Source organism: Mustela lutreola, chromosome 11 (assembly GCF_030435805.1).
Source record: "Mustela lutreola isolate mMusLut2 chromosome 11, mMusLut2.pri, whole genome shotgun sequence".
Taxonomy (NCBI): domain Eukaryota; kingdom Metazoa; phylum Chordata; class Mammalia; order Carnivora; family Mustelidae; genus Mustela; species Mustela lutreola.
In genome coordinates, this window is record NC_081300.1 from 55,560,836 (window position 1) to 55,587,564 (window position 26,729).

General features: G+C 38.3%; 1 pseudogene; it reads left to right on the plus strand.

Moving 5' to 3' along the window:
- Nucleotides 1-24,667, plus strand: LOC131810966 (importin subunit alpha-1-like; annotated as a pseudogene).
- The last annotated feature ends 2,062 nt before the right edge of the window (nt 24,668-26,729 follow it).

The window sequence follows — 26,729 nt, forward strand, 5'->3', positions numbered from 1 at the left end:
ATGGCCATGAAATCAAAACAAGGTAAGCTGGCTCTTAGTGGGTAGTGTCAACAAGAGACCACTGTCTGATAGAACCATTCTCATAAAGGGACGTCTCCAGCCAAGATGCCCAAAGGCTGAGTCAGCTGGATATGATGCTCTTCGTTGAGGTCCATTTTCCATTTGCATTCCAATCCTTGGGTTATTCCAGGTCACCTTGACTGGATTTGGGTGCTTTAAAAAACTCCATCAGCAGTATATTTACAAACCATCTTCTGTGAGGGCTGGTACTGCAGAATAATGCGCTGATTTATTTTTTCTTTTCAACCTCTGCAAGGATGACTTTTTCTTAACTTTCTCTTGACCCAATCCCCAAAATTCAAAAGTATCAATGATACCTTCCATACTAACTGCTTAAATAAAAGTGTGTTTGAATTATTTCCATTTTACATTTAGTTTTCCTATTTTATTAAAACTTTAACCAAAATTAAAAGGTCAGGGTTTTTTGTTTAGTACATTATCTTAACATCAATGATTCCATGAAAAAATACTGAATATGCCTGTATTCTTTTTCATTATAATACCTCCAATACAAATTCTTCAATTCTTCAAGTATGAATCAACCTAAAACTACTTAAGTGACATTTGCTTAAAGAAATAAAAAGACTTTATCCATTCTCATAGGAAAAAAAGATGCATGTTTCTTTAGGCTTTCAGTTACCAAGTGAATACCTTGAACTTAAATATCGTGTATTGTTTCTGGATCGAAGACAGTTGATTACTCTGTATTACTGAACAATTAACATTACCCAGAAAATAAGGTTTTTATCTATCTATATCCCTGAATGGAACAAAGCTCACCAGTTTGGTCTAGTTGAGCCAACAACATAAAATATAAGAATAAGGAAATTGTTGCTAAGTAATTTTAAGCCTTCTATTTTATTACTAAACTTCTCAGCGATTCATGACATCCTTGAAACACGCCCCCCCCATTGACCTTCGGATACTTCCCTACTCCATCTAAACAGGAAAAAAATCCTTCTTTGTGAGTGTGGTGGATTAATTAAATTAATGTCTTCAATTATAGATGGCCCAGGACTTTAGTTTGACTTGGGATTTTTCAGCTTTTCAATGGTGTGCTAAAAACCACACTCATCCAGTGGAAACTATACTTCAAATACTCCAGACTGGTAATTTACTGGAAGATTCTCCTTAGTGATGCTGGTCAGCAGCTGTAGCTGACAGGCAGCCATGCCATCGCAAGGGTAAACAACCAATATACAGAAAACCATTCTGTCCCCATACAGAAGGGGGAGTTCAAGCCTGAAGTCTACTCCAGAACTCTGCTGAAATGCTTCTCTTAAAGGTCATAAATGGCTGTATAATTTGTCCTAGTTCATGTCATCATCTGGTTATTTACCTGCTGGACTCCCCTGTACTTCTAACAACACTGAGCCTACTCACCTCCTTTGGCCTTGGTTAAAGACAAAACCCCATGGAGGTCACTTAGAAAAAAAAAAAGCAATTTTATCAGGCAGAATCAGAGGTATTTCTAGAATCAAAGTTGGGAAGAACAGCTTGACTCTCCAGGGTCAGGTCCTTATCACTCCAGGTGATACTCTGGTCTCTCGAGTCTCTGGTCTCTCAAGTCTCTCCTGCCCTCTGGACATGCGGTGTCTTTCTCCATCTCAGCAGATAGCCAACCACTCCAGGCCCAACTTCATATCACTTCCAGTTCAAGCACGTGACAGACTGATCCCCTTTGCTGGATGCTAGTTCTTCCTTCCTGGGAGGGAAAGATTAATTAGCCCAGATGGACTCAAGTGTCTACTCTTAACTTCTAAGTGGGCAGCATACATATTCAGAAGGTTATAGATGCCCACACCTGATGTGTTGTTGTAAGGGATAGGCAGATGCCCCAAGTGCTGTCCCCTCTCAGAAGCTTCAAAAACCCTTCATGGCTATCCTTGGCCCATATTTCCAAGTCCAGACATTACTCGAAATGTTTCCAGGTCACCACGCTTTACCCCAGACAGCACAACCAGCTCCATCTCCCACTCTCTTGCTGAAGACAAGATATTCCCTGATCTCAGAATGGCTGCAAGTTTTGTCAAGTTGCCCAGAAGCCTTATCCGGGAGCCCTCTTCTATCAAGGCTTTTCTGAATGTTAAAATAAGATGTACCTTTGAGGATTCAACACTTAATGAAATCTCTCCCGTGAGTCATTTATCAACTGTATTACCTTACTTTTTTTCTTTCTCCTACATACCTATAGCATTTTGTTTATACATCTATATTGCATTTATATTATTTTGGTTTTAACTGTAATTCCTTACTAGTTTACATATAGAGAACTATGGTTCTGAGAACTATGGTTTTCTGAAGAAGAGAAACCATAACTTTTAACTTAGTGTTTATGTTTTTAATTATCTGTGGGATTTTACTTTTACTTTTTGTCCTTTTCGACAAATTCTTTTTTTTAGAAAATGTAGGAGGTAATGCAATTAACACCCATGCATCCACCAATTAGAAAGACTATCAGTTCACACTTTATACTTGATGTGTTTCAAGAAGTAAGACATAATATTTAAAGTTAAATTCTTTTCTCATCTCTTCCTCTCTTGCTATCTGTTTTTGCAGAGACAATAACTGTTAGGATGAATTTGGTGCATCCTTTACTATAAGCCTCTATCCTTCTGATTTTTGAATTTTATTTGAAAGAAATCCTTCCTTACTCTGAGTTATAAAAGATGATATTATTTCTCAAATACTTTTTAATCGCTGTGTATTAGTTAGGGCCTCAAGTACTTATGAACCTGTAGGGGATACAAGGCAGCCTTATTTTGCTCCTAACTCTAGTAAGGATGCTTCTAAAGTTACCGTGTTTACTGTAGTCTCTTGTAGAGATCCTTTTTCAGGTTAAAGAAGTTCCAGTATCTCTTGTTACTAAGTGTTTTTTTGTTTGTTTTTGTTTACATGAACAAGTTTGGATATTGTCAGATGCCCATTCGATTTCTAATGAGATGGTCATTGTTTTTCCCTTTTGTAATCACTTCTTTCATATATTTTATTCCTTTATTTCTGGGGGGCGGGGGAGGAATCTCTTAGCCATGCTTATTTCAAAGTTATTTTGATGTTTTTTTCCTGTTTACACCTTAATGCCGGTAAATTCCTCTTCCTATTTTGGTTTGTTGCCTGTTTTTCTCAGTGTCAGTTATCGTTGGAGTCTTCGAGTAGAGATGTGTTTTCTCCCCTTCCTCTCTCCACTGCCCTCCATTTTCTGCCTCTACCTGGTCCTCACCTTCTTGTCCAGGTTCAGGGCTTGTCCTGGAAGTGCTAGACTTCCAGTCTATGGTGATACTGAGGGTCTAGATGGGGAGAAACTTGGTCTAGGTCCTAAACCTTCCTCTCTCTGGCTGCACTGCCAGAAGCCTGCAGAAGTATCTGCTTTCTGGCTCCTTTGCGGAGCCAGGTGAGAGTACCTGACCCCAGTTTTAGATACTGAGTCTTGCTCCAGTCCTCCATCTAGCATGAAATGCTTTTTTGAGAAGAATGGACCTGCATTTGTCTCTGATAGTTTAGCCCCTGCAGTCCACTGTGTGTCTCTGTGTTTGTATATTTCTAGACCATGGGAATGACTGCCTTGTCATTTTAATTTGTTTCAGTGGCTTTGTTTGGATCAGGATAGGGAGTTCCAGGATAGGAAGCTACTCAGTAACTTCTCCACATTTCCATGTCTTAATTTAACTTTATATCCCTCTCAGGACCTTGCACAGTTCTTTGCACATTATATGCTCAAAAAGTTTCTGGGGAAAAAAAAACCACTGCACCCTGTTCCAGGGCAAGCTGGGTGAATGCTCATCAGAAATGAGCTGTGGAGGAAATTCATTCATCAATACAGGCTTGACCTAGATGAAATTTATTAAGCCTTTCTGTGTTGGAGATTCCAAGATTTTACGCCTGTTTACATGAATAGAGTGGCTCTGAAGATAGGCACATTCAAACAATTACCAGAAGAGATGATTACCAACTGCTCGATATATACCTGAGCATGACAAGGATGGTATGGGAGGTGCTACAGCTACAATTTAACCCCAAGGGACCTATGTAATATTTCGTATATGTTTTCAATATTCTGCTTCAGATTTTTCTTTCTCTGCCAATCTTCACAATCATTGTTATGGTGAAATGTATGCAAGCAACTAGCCTATTTGTCTGGGCTCATAGTCTACTCTTTAATCCCTGTCATTTCCTAAACTAACGTCTACCTCCCTTCCACCTCTTAGTTCCTTTTCCTTTAGTTCTTACTCTATTTAGTGCCAACTCTGGGCTCTGGCATATGGAATGACTCGGGTGCTATTAAGGAGAGCTTTGGATATGCAACTTGATAAACCTCCATCTTCAAAAAAAAAAAAAAAAATCCATACAATTGCTCTTTTTAACTCTTATATTATCTTACCTTGGGTCCCAACTCAGGTATGACACCCTGGTTTTTGTTCTAAGTTCCAATGCACAGGCTTGTTCTCTGTTCTCTTGCTTCCAAAGGCTCTAATTAAACTTGGAAATGGACCACCACCACAATAAATGAACGGCAAACATGAATCAAAAGGTGGGACACCTACTTTATCACAAACAGTCTTAACAACCAAACTGAATTTTCCATGGATACAAGTACCAATAAGCCAGAGTACCACATGTCAATTGTGTGCATTGAATCCCTCATTGTTTACTCAGCATATTAGTGAAGGTCTTTCACTGTACTTATGTTTTATAATACTTATGCCATATTCTAATACTATTTTCAAAACTTTTGTCCAATAATCTTCTTTATAGAGGCTTTGGTCAACATTTATCCAGGTGCTTCTTTGAAGCAGCTAATTTTGAAGTAGCTAATTATGCAAATTCAGTTGTCACACTGTCAATGCCCCTTTAATGTTTTATTTCTAAGTATTTCACAATTCTTAATATCATCTCTCACCACATTGAGTTATTAGCATCATTCTTCTTAGTTTATAAATGGAAAAATTATTATTATTTCTATGGCCTTCAGTTTTATTCTACAGTGTTGTTATTTAGGTTTCACTGATTTCTGACAATACAATACAACCTTGAGAACATCCTACCTTAAAGAACCAGATCCCTGATAGTAAAGCATTTAGTTGCATTTATTTTGTAGATCCACAAATAAAAATATTATGAAGCAAAAGTTAATACTATTATTTTTCACCAACTAGTGCTTGGAAAACAATTTATTAAATGATTTACAAACTTTTTTTCTAGTAATAGGTATAAATATCCTTTATCTTGGAAAAGATTTAGTGGTTTCATTTTCTTTCTGAAATTTAAAAAAAAGTGTAAATATGTGTGTCAACTACATTTCAATTTTTAAAAGCTTAAAAATTTATACTAAAATAACATGGATCTATCATACAGTAGATGCGAAAGTACATGGATTTTTAAGATAAAACAGACTTCAAAAATAATTTTGTCCTTCTAAAAAAATTATTTCACATCTTCTCTATTCCAGAGAGCTAATTTTAATTTTCTAGTATTATCTTTCTGTTAGAATTTTATCTCCTCCATAATGTCATTCACATATTCATTTGTTTAAAAAAAAAAAAAAAAGATTTTCAGCCGTGGTACAAAGCTACAGTGTTTGGGGGGTTATTTGTACCTTTGATTATACATGCATTGATCCAAGTGGAAGATTAACCCTAGTGATGGCACAGAATGACATATAGAAATGTATATGAAATACAGGGTTGTAGCTCATGGTGACATGATTGTTATAAATGACTCTTGTCAGTTTTATATCTGTGGATTTAACACCTGACTGTGCATCAGCTGTATCCTTTACAAAATAAGAAACTAATCGATGACCATTGCCATGGTAAACTTTTAACATGGCTCAGTCTGGGCATATCTATTAAGAAAAATGTTCTTCCCTAGTATATCATGCGGCCCCCTGCCTAGAGGATGAACAATATCAAAAGAGAAAAGGATGGATATTTTCTAATCATACCACAGCATCACATGTATGTCTGTTTATACACAAAATCATTACGCTTATGATAGAGTCCCTGTGGTCTTGTTTCATTAATGAATACATGTCAAACAGACAATTTTAAAGGAAAGAATAATAATCCAATAAACCCAATGTAATGTGTTTATTCCTTTCCAAATTCTCTTCTTGTCTTTGCCAACTATTGCTGTTTTTTCTTCATAGTGGAAATCATGAATTCAGGAAATAGTGTGCTTTGCTCTTTCAAATTAATTTTAATTTATATTTCCATGTGTCAGCATGGTTTTCACAGTTGACATGTTTATAACTCTGCTTTATAAAATTAATATTATTTCATATTTTCATGCATCAGCATGAGCCACACAGTTGACATTTTTATAGCTCTGCAGTGATCTTCCACTGTAATATGACCTATTTTGCTTAGCCATCTCCTATCCTTAGACATCTGGGTTTTCCCTATTAAATTTTTGTTTTTGCAATCATAAATAGCATCGCTATAAATATTCTTAATGAAATTGGTTTTTATCTGTTTATTTTCCTAGAGAGTTCCAAAGAGTAGGATTATTGTGCCAAATGACATCGAATAGTTTCTTGGTTTATTTTTTCCAGAAAAATCTATAGCCATTGAAAATGTGATTAGAAATATTTAAAATTTATGGCATTCTCAGATCCAACAGATATAAAAATTGACATTTTATAATTTTTATTTATTCGGTAATATGTATAAAATGGTTTTTTAATGTTGCCAAAATTTATATTTATTAACAAATGATAGAGATATGGATTGACCAGTGTTATGATTTATTTGTAGTTTCCTATTATTGAATGCTCATTTCCTTTAAACAATCATCAAATAGAATTTGAGTGTTAGGCATTATAAATTTGTCTCAATTATTCCATACCTGAGAAAGCAAGCTTCCCCCACGCCGCCAAAAAAAAAAAAAAAAAAAAAAAAAAGCATCACATGTATCAAGCACACAGAAATGCATAAAAAATATATTAAATATACCCTGAAAACACCACATGGGGGAGAAATGAAATATAACTGATGTAGCTAAAGCCTCCAGTGCAAGCTTCCTCAACTCAGGACCCTTCCCACCCCTGTTAGAATTAACCATCATTCCAAAGGTAGTGTTTATTATAATCATGTGCCTTTTTATACTGTTCCTCCATACATATGTAGACATAAAACATACAGGTTATGTTTTTCATGTTTTAAAACTTTAAGTGGTATTTTCTGTGCGTATCATACTTTAATTTTACTTTTTTTTCTATTAAAAAGCTGTTTAAATTTCATTCACTTCAAAACATACATACCTAGTGTATTTATTTTAGTGGTTATATATTATTCCAAATATCTTTTTCTGATTGAATATAATGTCAGTTTCTAATTTTTTCGAGATTACAAGCTGGTTTATAACTCAGTGAAAATTCTCTTATATCTCTTTTTCTGCTCATTTAATATATGTACATATATTTATACACACACTATATATATACATAGAGTTTAAGTATACACACACACACACACACACACACACTAAGAAGTAACATGATTGAATTCTTATTCCCAATTACTCTGCAAAATGTTACATTTTTCACTAATTTATAAATTTTACATTTCCCTGATGACAGATGAAGTTGAACATCTTTCTGGTTTCTTCCTCTGTCATTTGCTTATTCACATACTTTGATCATTTTTCTGTTGAATTGTTTTGTCATTTTTCTTTAAGACCTTTATGTTTTTGGATACAAATTCTTTATGGTTTATGTACATTTCACATATTTTATACTAATCTATGACTTACACTTTCAGTATATAGTGTTTTTTCCCCGCGTGAAAGTTTTCTTTTTAGAATAGTTACCTTTCAGGGCACCTGGATGACATAGTGGGTTAAAGCATCTGCCAGGATCCTGGGATTGAGCCCCGCATCGGGCTCTCTGCTTGGCAGGGAGCCTGCTTCCCCCTCTCTCTCTGCCTGCTTCTCTGCCTACTTGTGATCTCTGTCAAATAAATAAATAAAATCTTTAAAAAAAGAAAATAAAATAGTTACCTTTTCCCATCTTTCCTTAAGTATATTTTGTGTTTTTTTATTCTCTAAGAAACTTGAAGTCATGAAGATATTTTCCCGTGTTTCAATTTTCACACTTAGATGTTGAATCCACCTGAGGATTGATTTTTGTTCATGGTGTATATAGTAGACAGCAATTTTTCTTCCATAGAAGAATTGATCAGTTCTCCGTGTACCATTTATTGAATACTTCCTTTCCCCACTAACTTGTTATTTCTGTCATTTATCTGACTTCTATATATATGGTTGGGCTTTAGGCCTCTTTCTTCTCGTTCATTGGTGTATTAGTCTCTTCCCAAACTTTATCTTTATGAAAGTCTTATGTTTGATAGAAATATCCTCCACTTCTTTGTTCTTCCTCAAAAGTTTGATGTCAGGGGCAACTGGGTGGCTCAGTGGGTTAAAGCCTCTGTCTTCAGCTCAGGTCATGATCTCAGGGTCTTGGGATCGAGCCCCACATCGGGCTCTCTGCTCAGTGGGGAGCCTGCTTCCTCCTCTCTCTCTGCCTGCCTCTCTGCCTACTTGTCATCTCTGTCTGTCAAATAAATTCATAAAATCTTTTTAAAAAAAAGTTTGATGTCAATTCTTGGCCTTTTGTTCTTGCATGTATATGTTTATTTATTCTACATATAAAAGATATGTCTTTTAATTAGTCTACCAATTTCCAGGAAAAAAAAATAGTACTTATTTTATGCTTCAGTTGGAGATGAATGGCCACTCTCAAAACTGAGTTCTTACATTGTCTTGGGAACCCTGGGGATAGCACATACCCATTCCTGAAACCAGTGATTGGCATGGTTCCATTCCTGACTGCCGGGCCTTCTGTCCCCCTACCTGCTTAGACCTACAGTTTGCTAAAATTCACAGATTAAGGTGGTGGGTTTCAACACTTTTTTAACTCCTTTCAGTATGTAGGAGCCCCTCCTAAGTCAGCTCTCATTCCCGTCCCCCCCAATCCCTCCACGAAAATTCTAGGGCTCCTCTCTCCTCGTCTCAGTAACTGGACTCCATAGTGACCACTTCCTTGTTCCAGACATGGAACAAATATTGTGGTTATCTCTAGCCTTGTTCACTGCTCTGAGCTGCTTCTAAAATTCTGTTTTACTTGTTTACCAACCTGGATTTTCTTTCAGTTATATATTTTTATTTTTTACTCATTTTATTGCCAAGTATTTGAAGCTGAGGGAGTACTTCAAAGTATGAAGTTAATGTAACATTATGGTGAAGAATAAAATTTTTGTTTTAATTGGGATGTGAAGGTATCAGTGTACTTATTTTGCTACATTTAACTTCATAACTGAACTTATCAGACAAGATTCTTGTTTTAACATCTTTGATGTTAAGCTCTGTTTTCTAATAGTCACATGGTTATACCCATCTCAGAACCAGAATGAACAGACAACTGGATTTTTGACTGTTTCACTGAAGATTTCTTTGTATTTTTGAGTGTATAAGTGTGCACACATTTCAATACAGAGAAAGTTCTAGTGTGGGTGTGACATTGGGCAAGTTATTTTATTACTCTGTACTTCACTTTCTTTTTCTGTATAATATATATTATAAACTGTCTACTTCATATGCCAGGGTGACTCAGTCAATTAAGCATCTGCCTTTGACTCAGGTCATGATCTCAGGGTCCTGGGATCGAGCCCTGCAATGGGCTCCCCGCTCTGCGGGGAGTCTGCTTCTTCCTCCCCCTCTCCCCCTCACCCTCTCTCTCTCTTTCTGTCAAATATAAAAAATGTCTACTTCATAGAGTAATTGAGTTAATGTATTTAATGAATTACTTGTACTTGTTTCTTTTTTGTTCTCAAGTTTCTTTCTCCACCCACCCCCCCAGGATTTAATTTGTTCAACAAAATATAATGTTCAAGTTCCAAGAATCAAATATTTTGTCTTTGTGGTAAATGAAATCTTTTTCACTTTTAAGCTGTGTGTTACTCTTATAGAGAAATGCAATAGATTTTTGTGTATTTGTATTCCTGCGACCTTGTTCAACATGTTTATTTTAAAGATTTTTTTACTGATTTTTTTGGAGTTTATAAATCTATATTCCTATCATGACAATGATGGCTACAACTTATGAAACTCTGTGTACAACTCTGTGCTAGGATTATATAGTAAACACTTTATTATTCAGAAAATAAGACATCTATGTTAAGAATTCCCTATTCCCTCTTTCACAAAGATTTTCCTTCACCTGCTAGGCAAAGGGAAAAGGGCTTTGCAGCTTCGAAAAGATGCATTTCTCATTCAAACTTGTTGCTTTGGCAGGACAATTCTTAACAGCATTTAAAATCTTTTCTCTCCTATCACATATGGGTTACTGTTATTCAAACTAACAACCTTGTGGACATATGATTACCATCTTAGAAGCCTTACTGTCCATCTCCATCCTTGGTTCTTTACAGTATCCCCACTTTCTACACATTTAAATAGAATTCTCCACCCCACCCCCCTTTTTTCAAGTCAATTTATGTTCCCTGGATCACATTATCTGATGTGCTAACAATTCTTCCAGAAATAATGATACTGTAATACATGGTCCACTCCTCTTTCTCCAGAGCTGCATCACTGATTATTTCTGAAAGTGGATGAAAACATAAAATAGCTCAATCTAGTTTATTTTTATATATGGGAAAAATGACTCAATTTTGTTTTACCATATCCTATGTTTTAAAAAATACCTTTAAGTGCCAATCATATCTTTTGTAACTTACAGAGACCTGGGATATGTTTCAGAATGGCTGTGAACTACATTTCTGAGGAATTTTCTGTTAGTGGAACAATATATGGCAGGCAAAGTATATTAATAAATTGGATTCTGTCCCTATTTTAAGCCCCCCACCCCAATACTATTTTTGCAGGTTTGTTCAGGCATACCTTAAACATAAATTTCCTCATAAATAACATTCTAAGTCTGGTGTAAGAGGTACTCAGGATAGTAAAACGAGGAGAAGGAAGGGAAATTGGAGGGGGAGAGGAACCATGAGAGACTGTGGACTCGGAGAAACAAACTGAGGGTTTTAGAGGGGAGAGAGATGGGGGATGGGTGAGCCTGGTGGTGGGTATTAAGGAGGGCACATATTGCATGGAGCACTGGGTGTTATATGTAAATCATGAATCGTGGAACACTGCATCAAAAACTAATGATGTACTATATGGCGACTAACATAACATAATTTTAAAAAAATACTTTTTTTAATTAATAAAAAAGAGGCTTCTCTTGGGGAGGCAGAAGATCTTGATTTCTGGATGAGCTTGGACAAATCATGTGAATTCTCTGATTCTCTATCCCATAAAATTAGAAAATTATAAATTAAAATTTCAAAGACCTCTTAACTCTAAAGTTGATTCAGTATGAAGAAAACTAAACTTCTAAAGAAATGCTAATAAATTATATGCATTTTTAAAGATTTTATTTCTTATTTATTTGGAGAGAGAACATGAGTGGGCAGAGTGAGAGGGAGAAGCCACACAGGGCTCAGTCTCAGGACCCAGAGAGCATGACCTGAACTGAAGGCAGGCGAATGCCCAACAGACTGAGCCGCCCGGGTGCCCCAAATTACATGCATTTTTGAAGAGTGAAATAAATATCAGTACAGAAAGAAAGTAAAAATTACTTACTGGTCTTTTTTACTGGTTGCTTTACTGTATTTTAAAGTTTATTTATTTATTTAAGTAATCTCTACACCCTATGTGAGGCTTGAACTCACCACCTGGAGATGAAGGGTCACATGCTCTATTGCCTGAGCCAACCAGGCACCCTTCTACTGCATCTTCAATCACACGCTAGAAGAGGGCTGAAATGGTACTTTTTCTTTGTGAACATATTCAACTTACTATGCACATTTAATAGCCAATCATTAACCGTATGCTTTATTTCCTAAACAATGATATGAAAGCAGGAACATCATCATACTGACTAATTTTTCTAATATGCGAAATAACGTGCTTTCTCAAGCACCCAACTAACTAATAGGGTCTGATGTAGACACTAGGGAGAACAAAGACTCTCATCGACAACAAAAATATTAAAAAAGAAGCAATCCCCTTTCTGCAAGGAAAAAAAAACCCGCTGGAAACACACCATATCAAAATGAAAAACATGTGACAGAGTAGTAGTTGACATATTAAGTCCCTCTGGGGCATCACTGCATTGCTGTTGTTCTTCTGTTTTCCTAGGAATTCACCTTTTTGACGTCCAGATGTAGGTCTTTTCTGCTCCAGAGACTAGAGATCTCATAATTCTCAGTTTTCAGGAGGTGGAAGACAAACAAAATGCTTGATCCAGGTGTAAGCTGACAGCTCACTTGAAGAGCAAGTTTCTGTGTAAGCAGAGGGAAGTGCTCCCCGGGCTGGTCCTGGTGATGATTCTGAGAGAGCCCTGTGCTTCCTTGCCCTCCACGGAGACCAGCTGAGCTCCAGAAAGTGTGTGCAGTGCGTGGGTCCACTGAAAAATCCCCCAGAAAATTTGGAGATCCCAAGATAGAGGGGACACGTAAGGCTCAGAAAAGCCGATAGAGCAAACCAAATATGACATCCTCCTCTATCGTGTAGCCATTAGGGTGGTGATGACGGGTCTAAGTAAGCTAAGACAGGCTAGGACAGTCTGGGCAGCTGTGCTCAACTTCCGAAGGGCAGGAGAGTGATCCCAAAGCTTCCTACCACCCCCAAGAAGGAGCATGAATGACCCGAGGGAAGGCTGATGCACTTGAAGGAGGCTGGAAATCAGCATGGGACAGACGGCGTACATCCAACACTGGCTTCCACAGTGGTGCCACGCGCTGCCAAGCAAGCGGCAATAGTCAAATATACCAATAGGGAGAAAGGGTCCCTGCTGGGCGCCAAGCAGAATGGTTATGGCTCAGCAGATGCCACAAGATTAAAGAACAGGCTGAACATAGCAGAAGTCTTGTGCCATCCCGCTCTCAACACACCCCTCCTCAACACACCCACCCAGGGCCGTGACTCCGTAGCTGACCTCAAAATGGAATGGCCCTCAGGAAGAAGGCAAAATCATGAATTCACTAAAGTTTAAATCTGAAACACCAGAGACATGACCACAATTTCTGTCATTAGGCAGAATAATGCCTGAAAATGTAGATTAAGTCTCATTATTAGGCGAATAATGAAAGCTACACATTTGTAGAGACCTGCAAATATGGATTGTTACTATCACACACAGGGTACAAAGACAATGTATGCTGTCTACATGGCACTGGAGCCAAAATTTTGGAAACTGGGTGACTGTTTTACTTAAGAACGGATTTTTATCTAATGGTAAGAACATCCATGACATAGGAACATTCTGGAATTCTTTAGGGGCGCAGGGGGGCTTTTAATTGCTGGATACTAAATTCTCTGTCATTATGAATTTCTAAATTATAGTTTTAAAATTATGATTGTTTTAGTTTGCTAAAGCTGTTGTTACAAAGTATCACAAACTAGGTGACTTAAACAATAGAAACAGGTCAGTTCACAGTTCTGGAGGCCAAAAGTCAGAGATCAAGGCATCAGTTGACAGAGACAGTTCCTTCTGAGAGCAGTTGGGGAAAGATCTGGTCCAGCCCTCATTCCTCAGCTTTGAGACGGCCCCTTCTCCCTGTATCTCTTCCCATTGTCTTTCTTCTGTGTGTATCTGTCTCTGTGACCAAATTTCTCCCTAGTTATAAAGTCATATGCATTAGGACCCATGTAACGAGCTCGTGCTAACTTAACTACATTTGCAATGATTATATTTCCAACTAAGGCCACGTCGTAAAATATTGAAGGACTTCAACATATTGATCTCCAAGAGGACACTTAACAATGATGATCTAGTTGGTGATGATTAGTCTATCAGAAAAAGTTTGTTTGGTTTCCATGATTTCTGTTAGTGCATATTTTCCACAACGATGCCTCAAAATTAATAGTACAGAAGACAATAGGGAATGGTATTATTTTCTGGCTTAATTCATTTTAAGTGAGAAGCATGATCTCTAATGTAATTTGCCTTGAAAATAAAAACGATTATCAGTATAAGGATTTTTGTGTATACCTCAGGGGCTCTAAGACACTATGGGATTTTAGTTACACCGTTTTCTGTGTACTAATAAGAAAGAACTATGACATGCTAAGTAGTTTTACCTTCCTGGAAGTCTTCTCACAGTCTTTAGGGCTTAGTCCTGTTCAAATCATCATTCTGTAGGAAACAGCACACTCCCACCACTTCATCATGAGACATATGAAATATTTGTTTATTTATTTGTTCCCTCTTTCTTTCTCTCTCCCCACTAGAATGCAGGTTCCATCAAAGCAAAGCTTTGCTCAATTTTTTTCACATACTCTCACCAGCCCTGAAAGGGCCTGACACATAGGAGGAAAGCAATGTTTACTTTCTGAATTTTTAAATAAATTCCATAAATTTTATATCTCAAAGGGAATATACATATTTCCTATATGTATGTGTATTTATTATGTACATGCATACTTTACTATGTACATTATATATTCTATATATAATTACATAATTCAATATTTTTATACAGTTTGTCCACTTAGATATAACTAATGCTCGCTTTGGGAAACTGAGCAAAATCACCAAAATGACCATATTTCTAAGTTTACTTGATATAAGCACTGTCTGTAGAGAAGAATTTTCAGTGATTAAACTTGCTACAAACTGTTCTTTCTTCCCCACTCTTTTGTTCTTGACAGGTACCACCGACTGTCCCAGGGGAAGACAAGAGACTCAAGGTTCACAGGCCACAACCTTGTCCCACTTAATCACCCGGGTCACAGGCCTTCAGTTGGCTTTCAGACTGTGCTTTTTGAAAGCAAGTTTCTTTTATAAGGTCTGAACTGGCCTTAACCAGACTCCATCTCTATGGAAATGGATGGGCGGAGATGACAGGTCATGTGAGACTTGCAGCATCTTGCTCTCTCTCGGGGATCCTCCAGTTGGCATCACCACTAACCTTGAGAAAAATTAAAAGGAAAAGCCCCATTAATGATTTCAAGTCATAGTCACTTGAAGCGATTGACACCACTGTTATTGAATAGGTAATAGTAATAACTCGCAACATTCGTGATGTTTTACCCCAGCCTTGGCACACTGCTAGGTGTTAACATGGGTCCATTCATGATTCTTCAGGACCACCCCACTCTACTCAGCTGAATAATGGTCACCCAAACAAATCAGGTCCTGATGCTGTGATCCTGGGAATGCTGCCTTACCTGGAGAAAAAGTCTTGTACGTGTGATTCAGTTTAAGATCCTAAGATAAGGAGATCATACTGAATGGACAAGGTGAGCCCCAAATGCCATTGTAAGTGTACTGAGAGGAAGGCAGAGGAAGATGTGAGACAAGCAGAAGAGGAAAAGGCATTGACCATAGACTCAGAGAGAAAGGAATGCCCGCAGCCACCCAAACTGGAAGAAGCAAGGAATAGACGCTTCCCTAAAGCCTCTGGAGGGAGCATAGCTCTGCGAATACCTTGATTTTTGAAGAAGATATTGACTTCAGATCTGGTCTCCAGAACTGTGAGAAAATAAATTTCTCTTATGCAAACCACTAAGTCTGTGGTAATTTTTCCCAACAGCCATGGAAATTAGTATACCTATGAAATGAGAACTGACAGAATCTCCATTTTGAAGAATATAACTGGGAGAAAATGTTGGCATATCATATATCTAATAAGAGATTGGAATTCAGAATATGTAAACTACTATACCTCAACAACAACCAAAAAAAAAGGAACCTAATTAATAAATGGACAAAGGACTTAAGTAGACATTTCTCTAAAGAAGATACACAATTGGCAAAAATGCACATGAAAAGATGTCCAACATCACTAATCATTATGGAAAAGCAAGTCAACACCACAGTGAAATCTCACTTCATACCTATTAAGATGCTTACCATAACAAAACAAAACAAAACAAAACAGAAAATACTAAATGCTGATGAGGATGTGAAGAAATTGGAACCTTATTGCTGTTGGAATATAAAATGGTGCTGGTTGGAATATAAAATGGTTGGAATATAAAATGCTGGTTGGAATATAAAATGATGCAGCCACAGTGGAAAACAGTGTGGCACTTGCAGAATTATTATATAATCCAACAATTTTACTTCTGTGTATGTTCACAAAAGAATTGAAAACAGGTTCTTGAACATGCTTGTAGCATTATCAACAAAGACCAAAAAATGAAAACCACCCAAGTGCCCACTGATGATGAATGGATAAGCAAAAAGTTGTATGTGTATACAATGAAATATTATTCAGCTTTCAAAAGGAAAACAATCCTGTTACATGCTACACTGTGGATAAATCATGAAGACACTATGCTAAGTAGAATAACCCAGTCACAAAAGTACAAATACTATACAATTCCACTTAAGTAAGATACCTGGAGTAGTTAAATTCACATAGACATGAAGTAGAAAGGTGGCTCTCAGGGGGTGGGGAGAATAGGGAAAGGGGAGTTATTGTTTCATGGGTTTAGAGTTTCAGTTTGGGATGATGAGAAAGTTCTGGAAATGGAATGCGGCAATGGCTACAGAACACTGTGAATGTACTTAATGTCACTGAACTGGGGGCGCCTGCATGGCTCAGTGGGTTAAAGCCTTTGCCTTCGGCTCGGGTCATGATCTCAGGGTCCTGGGATGGAGCCCTGCATCGGGCTCTCTGCTCAGTGGGGAGCCTGCTTCCTCCTCTCTCTCTGCCTGCCTCTCTGCCTACTTGTGATCTGTCAAATAAATAAATAAAATATTTTTTTAAAAAAAGTCTCTGAACTCTACACTTAAAAATGGTCACATAAATGTCATGTTATGTATGTCACAATAAAAAAAAATATATACCTAAGTATAGAGAGGTTCACAGATCTTTACCTAGTTAAATTCCAGAGCTAAAATTAGAAGCCACATTTTCTGGCTTTAGGATCTGGGCTCTTAATTCTAGGTTGTGGTTCTGAAGTAAATAATGAGGGAAATTTTTATTTTTAAAATATCTACTTTGATAAATACTGAGTAGTGGAATTTCAGACTTGATGGTAAATTTCTCCCCCACCAAATATTGATAAGAACCAAAATGTCACCTCCCAGCTATCTAACCAAGCAGAAAGCAAAGCAATGAGACTTAGGCCACGTGGTTTCATAAATTCATTCAGAAAACATTACCTGCATCCTTGTCATGCCTACATACATGTACATATTTTCATACATGTCATAGTTAATCCTTAACTATGAAGCACATAACCAAATAAGAAAAGTGGGGACTCAACTGGGGACATCTAATGCGGTGCTCTTATGTTTTTGGAAGCAGAAGGTCCACAGAATTAAGAATGTTTCAAAAATCACTAGCTATGTCCTCAAATAAATGCTGCCCTGAATATGCACAGAACAACTGGCTTCTGACAATAAGAGGGCCACAGAGCCCTAATAGCTTCCTTGCATGAACTCCCTGGAGTCTCACGGATCTTGGATCTTGTGGTAAGAACATTTGGGTCCTATAGTTCTGCAGACAAAGGGACATTTTTAACCAAATATGACTCTACAAAACATTTTTTGTTGAAAGCTGTGGACCAACACACAGGATGGCTGCATTTTATTAGAAAAAGCATGGATTTGGAGGAATCAGAGAGGTTTAAAATGAGGCTCATCCCTCTGGCCCTTAGGCTGGCCACTTAGCCCAGCTTTTATGCACAAATGAACTCATGTACATGAAAAGGTTTTGTGAACTGTAAAACATTACTTAATTTTGGCATCATATTTAACTATGTTCTAGCTTCATCACCAAGAAGAGACAGAAACATGTCCTGCCTTGGGAGTCCACAGAGTGCACAGACTCTTTGAGGGGATGTGAAAGATTGAATCTATGTATTGTGTATTTCAGATATGTATTCCTAATTAGGCACATATTTGATATGAAACATATTTGGATTAGAATTAAGTAGGCAGTTGAACCAGTTTTCAACTTTACTTTGTATCTGTTATTTCAGAGGCAATCCCACATGTTAGAAATGTGTTGAAACTTGTGGGTGACTCTGATGTATGTCATCTTTCCTCCAATGTACCCGGAGTTTTGTTTTTCTGCATATACACTCATACACATAGGCATCAATTTATAAATGTTTACCAGCATGTGATATATTACTAAGATTCACCAAATGTCAAAAGTTGGCCCCAATTTCAATGATTCCCAAAGGAAGGCCAAAAGGAAAAAGGAATTTGCAGATAAAGCTAATAGCTTGACAAATGTAATCAGATTTATTTAATCGGTTTATTAGTGGTTATAAATGATTAAATAATAAGCATATAGACTCTGGGGCTAAAGGAAAAAATAGAAAATATGTACTTTATGCAATTTTAGGCTATTGTATATAGATTATTGTTTTATATATAATATAAACTTACACATCTGGACAATTTCAATCCTCCAAGGTTACTTCTCAATATTAGGAAAGATGTGTAATGAGCATCTATTACTCTCTATGTATGTTTTAGAAATTGCAAGGATTTACTGAAGAAGTCTTCTGTTATCTTTCCATAGAAAGGTAACAATGATTACATGATGATAGGAGCATACCTAGAACAGTGCTGTAGTTGGGTAAGGAAGTCAACAAATAGATTAGGAGAATAAGCTCTATTTCCTTGGGGACAAGAGAGCAAAGCAGTGAAGATCTTGGCTTCTGGAATCAAACTGCTTGGATTAAAATTCTACCTCTGTCGCTTTTATTAATTGCATTAACTTGAGCAAATTACCTAACATCTCTGTGCTTTAATTTTCCTCTCTATAGAGAGGGGCTAGTAACGATGCCTTCCCCATATTGTTTATAGTGAGGATTAAGTGAGGTTATCCTTTGAACATATTTAACCTAACTCCTGGCAAATAACAAAGCATTGGGTAAACATTCGCTGCCATGACTAAAGTGATGGTCCCAGAAAATCACCCTTCTTAAAATATAAATTATTCTGTGACAATACTACCTAAGCTAATACTTTTTTTTTTAAGATTTTATTTATTTATTTGACAGACAGAGATCACAAGTAGGCAGAGAGGCAGGCAGAGAGAAAGGGGGAAGCAGGCTCCCTGATAAGCAGAGAGCCTGATGTGGGGCTTGATCCCAGGACCCTGAGATCATGACCTGAGCCAAAGGCAGAGGCTTAACCCACTGAGCCACTCAGGCACCCCTACCTAAACTCATACATTGTTGATTTCTTTCTAACTTTCTAATTCATCAGTGCAATGTAGCCAAAGAGCTGGAACCAAAACAAAGACGGAAGAGTTTGGAAAGACTAAGAGGGAAAAAGAGGAAGGACTGGAAGAAGGATCCAGGAGTGGCAGAGCCATCTTAGGGTTCCCCCACACGGGGCAGTATCTCATGCACACAGCCTCAGGGAGGGAAGAGTAGAGAGCATAAATGCAGGGCAGGGAGAAGGGAGAGGGGAGCTGCTGGTGCCTATGTGCTGAAAAATAAAGGTCCTATTTAGCCTGGATTCAAAGTATAAAATGCTTTTGTAGAGCAGTTTTCAAATTTTAGCCACAGAATCCTTTTCTTGCATGAAATGCATTCTATAAACCAGATCAAACACAGAGCTGCTCTGCCTAAAAAGATTTCTCCTCTGTGGTGTCACCACCCCCCAAAGGGACCATGATGTTGGGCAGGGATCATAGATCTCCTCGACTCCTGGGATTCCGCACACTTTTAAGGGATCTTGCCACTTCTAGAGGTATTCTCCCGCGGAATCACTGGGCTTTTTCTTTTTTCCCCCCTTTCCATTCTTTTTCTTCCCCTCAACAATGAAGAAAACACTTTCTAGTTTTAGAACTGCCTGCTCTGACTAACTACTTCCTCTACCCTAGGGAATCTTCATTCCTTGAGGGTATGTGTTTTTATTTTACAGAGGCTGCTAGCCCTGGAAACTTCTAGGGGTTTTCTGCCCCACCATGCCTCCCTAGAGGCTTTGAGCCGGGCTGGGCTCCCAGTTTGGCTAGGTCCATGGAAGCAGGACATGGTTGGGGTAGGGAAATGGTAAGGGGGAGAGGCCCTCAGGATACTAGCCAGGCAGTTTTCTAGGTATCAGGAGGTGATTTGACTTTTTTATCTGTTTGCTCTGTTAGACTGTAAATTCCACAAAGGCTGAACCCACCCACATCAGTTTTCCTTCACCACTGTAACCAGGCAGCTCACACAGTAACAGGCAAACGGTAGATACTCAATAAAGTCTGAGGGAATAAATTAGCTGCTGGAACTGCACAGAGAACACTCTGAAAAGCACTCATTTGTCCAAAGCTTTGACAGAATGACACTTTAACCGTCTGGAATTCATGCCCTCTTCTCTAAATCTCATGAATCCCCCTTTGCAGATTTTCCAATGGGTCTTGCTAAGCTGTCAGGAAGCATTACCTTCTATCTTACTCAGCTCTTCTACTCAAAGGTCTCTATTCCTTCTGATGTACCTTCTGTGGAAGTGGCTAATCACGAGTCCTAACCCTTTCATTCAGCTCATCCTATATGGGAAAACACTCTGGTTGTCCCTCTGCTGACTTTTCTAGACATCATATAATTCAAACTCTTCATAATACTTTTTCACAAACCTAATTTTTTCATTACTTTTTAATTTGGGCTGTTCTTCTTTTTCTCTGATTTCAGCCAAATTTCTTCATGTTACTTCCTAAATACGGAGGCCAGAGTGAAAATAGCGCTATTTTCCATGTGAACTAATGATTGCTGCACATTCCTTCCATAAACATAGCAGATGGTGCACATGGCCCAGGGATGGCTGGAGCCTGGCTCATGGACTGTTCACTAAAAAAACTGAGATCAAGTTCAAAGCCTGGCTCTGGTACTTCTCCTGTCCATGTGAACGTAAGCAAGGGATGTAATGTTGCACAGTATTCACGGTGCTGACCTCAGTATGCTGTTGGGGGTAAATGAGTTAATGCAGTTAGAAGTATGTGGCTGGTACAAAGTATGTGTTCAATATTAGTAATTATTTCTTTTGTTGTTGTCATCATTATTGCTACTATTACTTTTCAGTATGATTACCTTTCAGTCACAAGGCACCCAAAAGAATTTAAAAATACAGTGAGTCATAGGGAGGCTATGGTAGGAGAGAAGGAAAGAGGTTGGTAGGAAAAGGGCACAAAAGTGAGTGGGGACCTTAGAGTCTTGCCTACGTCATCAACTCAGTCTAGACATTTATCACCAAGTCCAGAATGCTGCCTGGTTCATGTTAGATATTCAATAGATATTTGTTGAATTGGCTTAATGCAATTGACCCTCTCACCATCTATATAACCTCTTTCTTAGCAAATAACATTTTTTTAAAAGATGTTAATCTTAGCAACTAACATTTTTATATAATTTTTTATTTTTTATAAACATATATTTTTATCCCCAGGGGTAGAGGTCTGTGAATCACCAGGTTTTTAAAAAAATATATTTATTTGTTTATTTGAGAGAGGGCTTTGGAGAGGGAATCCCAAGCAGATTCCCCACTGAGCAAGGAGTCCAAGACAGGGCTCAGTCTCACAAACCTGATATCGACACTGAGATCGACCCTGAGATCAGGCCCTGAGCCTAAACCAAGAGATAGATGTTTAACCCATTGTACCACCCAGGTGCCCCAGCAAGCAACATTTTTTTGATGCAAGTTTTCCCACTTCCTAGCCATGTGATTAAGGGAAATGTAATAGACACATTTGAGTCTGAATCGTCATTTATCCATTGGTTTTGATTGTAGAATCATGGGTTGAAATGAAAATTAAATAAGATAATTGGTATTTCATATGTGCTCAGTAATGTCCTGATATTATTATTGTTACACAAAACATGACAGACATGTCATGATGTCCCCAGGAAGTGAATTTAGGCTGAGATAGCAGCTTTCCAAAGATTTTAGTAAGGAATGTTTTACATATTCCTTAGCTCCCACTGACCTTAGTCTTTAACAGATAATTGCCAGAGCTGCTTTGGAATTCCGATTTAGGGGAAATGTTTTCTCTGTGCTTGTTTTTGCAAGCAACTTTTTAAACCTGTTAAATGACCACGAACAAACTTAATGTCTCCCTAGAGGGACTTCCTCAGAGAACATTTCCCTTCCCCTGTCCCTTGGGCAGCATTTTAGAAGCAATTTTAAGAAACTCTAGAATTGTTGCTACAAGAATCATGACTCAGCCTATGGAAGGTTTCACGCAAGGAGGCCCTCTACAGATGAGATACATCTGTACATGTGCTCAAAAAACTTTCACAAGCTGTATCAGGCCAGAATGATAACAACCGGAGGCAGCACAAAGATTCCAAACCAAACTTTGAGTAGCTCCACAAGCAGAACAGCAAGATCTTGTCGTTGGCTTGATGATGCTCATGTGCTGAGATCTGACCCATAGTGCCCACGCGGGCTCCTGGAGAGCGTACACTACCCCTTTCCCTCAGCCGAGCTCCATCACATGGTTTCTGTTGCAATACCCAGTTCTTCATTTATATTGTTCCTATCTTACACTGGTTAGCTTGGGGTCCACCCAAACTCCCAATTGTTTAATACGCTGCTCAAATTCCTGTTCCCCCAAGAAAGCTAGAGCGATACAGATGTGAATACCTTCTATGTAATGACAGTCACTGTCATCCAACACCATAGTGTAAGCCCCCTCATGACCAAAGTCATCTCAAGAATATGAGGAAAGTTTGATGCCATCTTTGGGCTGAGCCCTAGGGGATGTTTTGAGAGCAGCTGACCTGCAGCCTGCCCACCCCGACCGCCTCCCACCCCATGCCACCCCATGGAAGCCTGAGCCTGCGGCTCTTTCTCCCTTTGCCTCACAGGCACGCCCACCAATGAGAATGCTAATTCACCAGCTGCCCGTCTTAACAGATTCAAGAACACGGGGAAAGACAGTACAGAAATGAGGCGGTGCTGAATAGCAGTTAATGTGGAGCTGAGGAAAGCTAAGAAGGATAACCAAATGCTGATAAGGAGGAATGTAAGCTCCCATCCTGATGAGGCTACTTCTCCACTGCGGGGAAAACCACACCAACCAGGGCGCTGTGAATTGGTCTGTTGATGACATCATCAAAGGCATAAATAGCAACAATTTGAAAGCCAGCTCTGGGTAACTCAAGCTGTCAGGAAACTCCTTTCTGGGGAAAAGCAGCCCCCCATAGACAGTATAATCTGGGCTGGTTTAATTCCAAAATGTGTGTCCTTCTTGGGCAGAAGTGATCGTAGCAGCATTCAGTTTGAATCTGCTTGGGCTCTCACTAACCTTGCTTCCGGGACATCAGACCTGACCAAGGCTGAGGAAGATGCAAGTGCTATCCCCACCTCCATTTCTCTGTTGGCATCTCCCCATGCCCACATCCGTGAACAAGCTGTGTGGGCTCTGGGAAACATTGAAGGTGACAGTTCAGTTTTCGGAGACTTCATTATCACATATGGGCAGCTGACCCCTCCATTGGCTCTCCTTGCAATTCCCGATACATCATCTTTAGCATGTGGTATTTACCTAATCTTGCCTGGACACTTTCAAACTTCTGTTGCAACAAGCATCCTGCACCTCCGTTAGAAGCTGTTAAGCAGATTCTTCCTACCTTAGTTCCTCTCCTGCATCGTGATGATCCAGAAGTAATGGCAGATACCTGCTGGGCCATTTGCTACCTTCCTGATGGTCCAAACGAATGGATTGAAATGTCTGTGAAAACAAGAGTCATTCCCCAACTTATGAACCTTCTAGGAGCTACCAAATCATCCATTGTGACAAACAAATCATAGGAAATGCTGTCATGGAGACAGATGAACAGATACACATTGTAATAGATGCAGGAGCACTTGCTGTCTTTCCCAGCCTGCTAATGAACCCCAAAATTAATATTCAAAAGGAAGCCTTGTGGACAATGTCAAACATCACAGCTGGCCACCAGGAAAAGATACAGCAAGTTGTGAATCATGGATTAGTCCATTCCTCTCTGATGTTCTCTCTAAGTCAGACCTTCAGACACAAAAGGAAGCTGTCTGGGCTGTGATCAACCATACAAGGGGCAGAATGTTTGAACAGATTGTGTACCTTGTTCATTGTGGCATAATAGAATCATTGAGGAACCTTTCAACTGTGAAAGATACCAAAGGTATTCGGTTATTCAGGATGCCATTTCAATTATCTTTCAGGCTGCTAGAAACTAGGTGAAAATGAGACACTTGGTATAATGATTGAAGAATGTGGAGATTTGAACAAAACTGAAGGGCTATAAAACCATGAAAATGAGTCTGTGTACACAGCTTCATTAAACTTGATTCAGAGTCGGGTGGCTCAGTTAGTTCAGCACCCGACTCTGGATTTCTGCTCAGATCATGATGTCAGAGTCGTGAGATAGAACCCCGCGTTGCGTTCCATGCTCAGTGGAGAGTCTGCTTGATTTCCTCTCTCCCTCTTCCTATGCCCCTCCTAACCCTCACCCACATGCTTTCTCTCTCTCATAAATAAATAAATTAAAAAAAAAAAAAACTTGACAGAAGTATTTTTCTGTAGGGGAAAATGAAGATCTAAATGTTGGGTCAGAAACTACCTCTGAGAGTTCTACATTCCAAGTTTATGGCACTCCTAGGACATAGAACTTCTAGATTGTACAGCTGAGGCATAAAGTAGTTTGTTGTATACCATGTTGGTATAAGTTTGTCTTATTCTTTCTCTACTAAGAAGTCTGTTTAAATGTGTTTTGTTAATTGTCACACTTTTTACAGGGAAACTACTTGAACAGTTCCAAACTGGACATGTTCTATGAAGGTCCTCCTCTCAGGGGGTCACTTATTTCTATGTGGAATCTCATATCTTACAGTACCATGTAAATAAAGAGTAAATCCCACCCTTAAAAAAAATAATATAAGGGAAGTTCAGTTTTAAAAGATGCTTAGCTATATCCCATCAGTGGATTAAAATTTTGGTTTTTTGTTTTTGTTTTTGCTTTCAAGACTTTGTTTAAATTCTAGTTAGTTAACATATTGTGCACTATCAGTTTCAGGGGCAGAATTTACGGATTCATCATTGCATATAACACCCTGTCCTCATTACAAGTGCCCTCCTTAATGCCCATCACCCAGTTACGCCATCCCCACCCACCTCCCTTCCAGCAACCCTCAGTTTGTTCTCTATTCAAAATAATCATGTAAATAGAAACTGAAACAGGAATTTGACCTATCCCTAATAAAACCATGAACAGAAATGAAAATTTAGTGAACAGGGGTTAGATGAGGCCGGTGGTGGGTATTAAGGAAGGCATGTATTACATGGAACACTGGGTGTGGTGCATAAACAATTAATTTTGGATCACTGAAAAAAGGTAAAATAAAATAATTTTTTTTTTTAAAAAAGGTAACTACCAGAGACAGTTTCATGAAAAAAATCCAGAATAAAATAAAGGAGCCTAATATTATGATTATTATTTAATAGACAATTTTTACAATGACAAGAGAGCATAAAACAAAAATTAGATGCCTAGGTATAGAAAAGCAAAAGTTAAAATTATTACACCTTGTAAATGGCATAATTGTAAGCCTAAAAGTGGCAAATGAGTCTGTTGAAAAATTAGGAGAATTTTAAATACAATGAAGTGCTTACAAAATAAATTTATTAAAACATATAGTGTTCATTTATAGCAGCAATGCCCACTTTTAAAAAAATTACAATTTAAACTGTTTCCACTCTTAATAGTAACCAACTAGACAGTATGTCTCAGCACACCATCTTAAAAAAACAAATTGTCGTGGTCTGAATGGGAAAAAAGGGAAAACCATGGAGCACGGGAGAGATTAGAGTAAATGAAATGATACACATGAAGATAGGGTCTCTCGGTGTCCATGGCTGCCGGGAAGTAGGTGCTGAGAACTGAGCTAGTCCAGCTGGGATTGGAGCGCCCCAGACTTGCCAGGCAAGCTTCCCCAGGAACTTTGGCAGTTCCCCATTCCCCAGATATCCTCATGGCTCACTCCCCACCTGGTTCCAGCTTTGGCTCAAAAGTTACCTGGCTGAGCCTCACTCTGATCATTCCATTAAAAATTACAACATATACCCTATGCCCATCCACCTTACTCCACTTTATTTTCTCCATCATACTTTTCTTTTGTTTGCTGCTCCCTTCTAATGACAATAAATTGTCCAGGAGGGTAAGGGTTTTTTCAGTCCGTGTTGTTCAACAGTTACATGAGCGAATGAATGACTGAATGACTGAAAAAAATGAAAGAAAATATACATACAGTTTAAAGATAGAAAGAAAAGCACCAGAAATAAAACATTAAATATGTTATGGTAATGGTATGATGAGTGATTATTTTTTTCCCCAAACTTCCTGTAACTTAGGTTATTACTTTGATTTATTAAAATGAATTCATATTTTAAAGAGATTATTGCTCTGCCTCACTAGCTCTTTCCCAAGTTGTTTGCTAACAGAAAGGCATATGCAGGAAACAGATAGGCTCATTATACAGCTTAACCACAAAAACAAGCATAGGACCTATTTTCATTAAGCCTGCTTTTGATTTCGTTGTTTTAAATCTTTAGATGTTCGTAACTGTAGCTGTTATCTGTGTCTTGAGACCACATTTTTATCTGAACCTTTTAATTACTATTTTTTTCCAAATGGATCACCTTTTCTTATCCCAGATTGAATACCTCCAACTA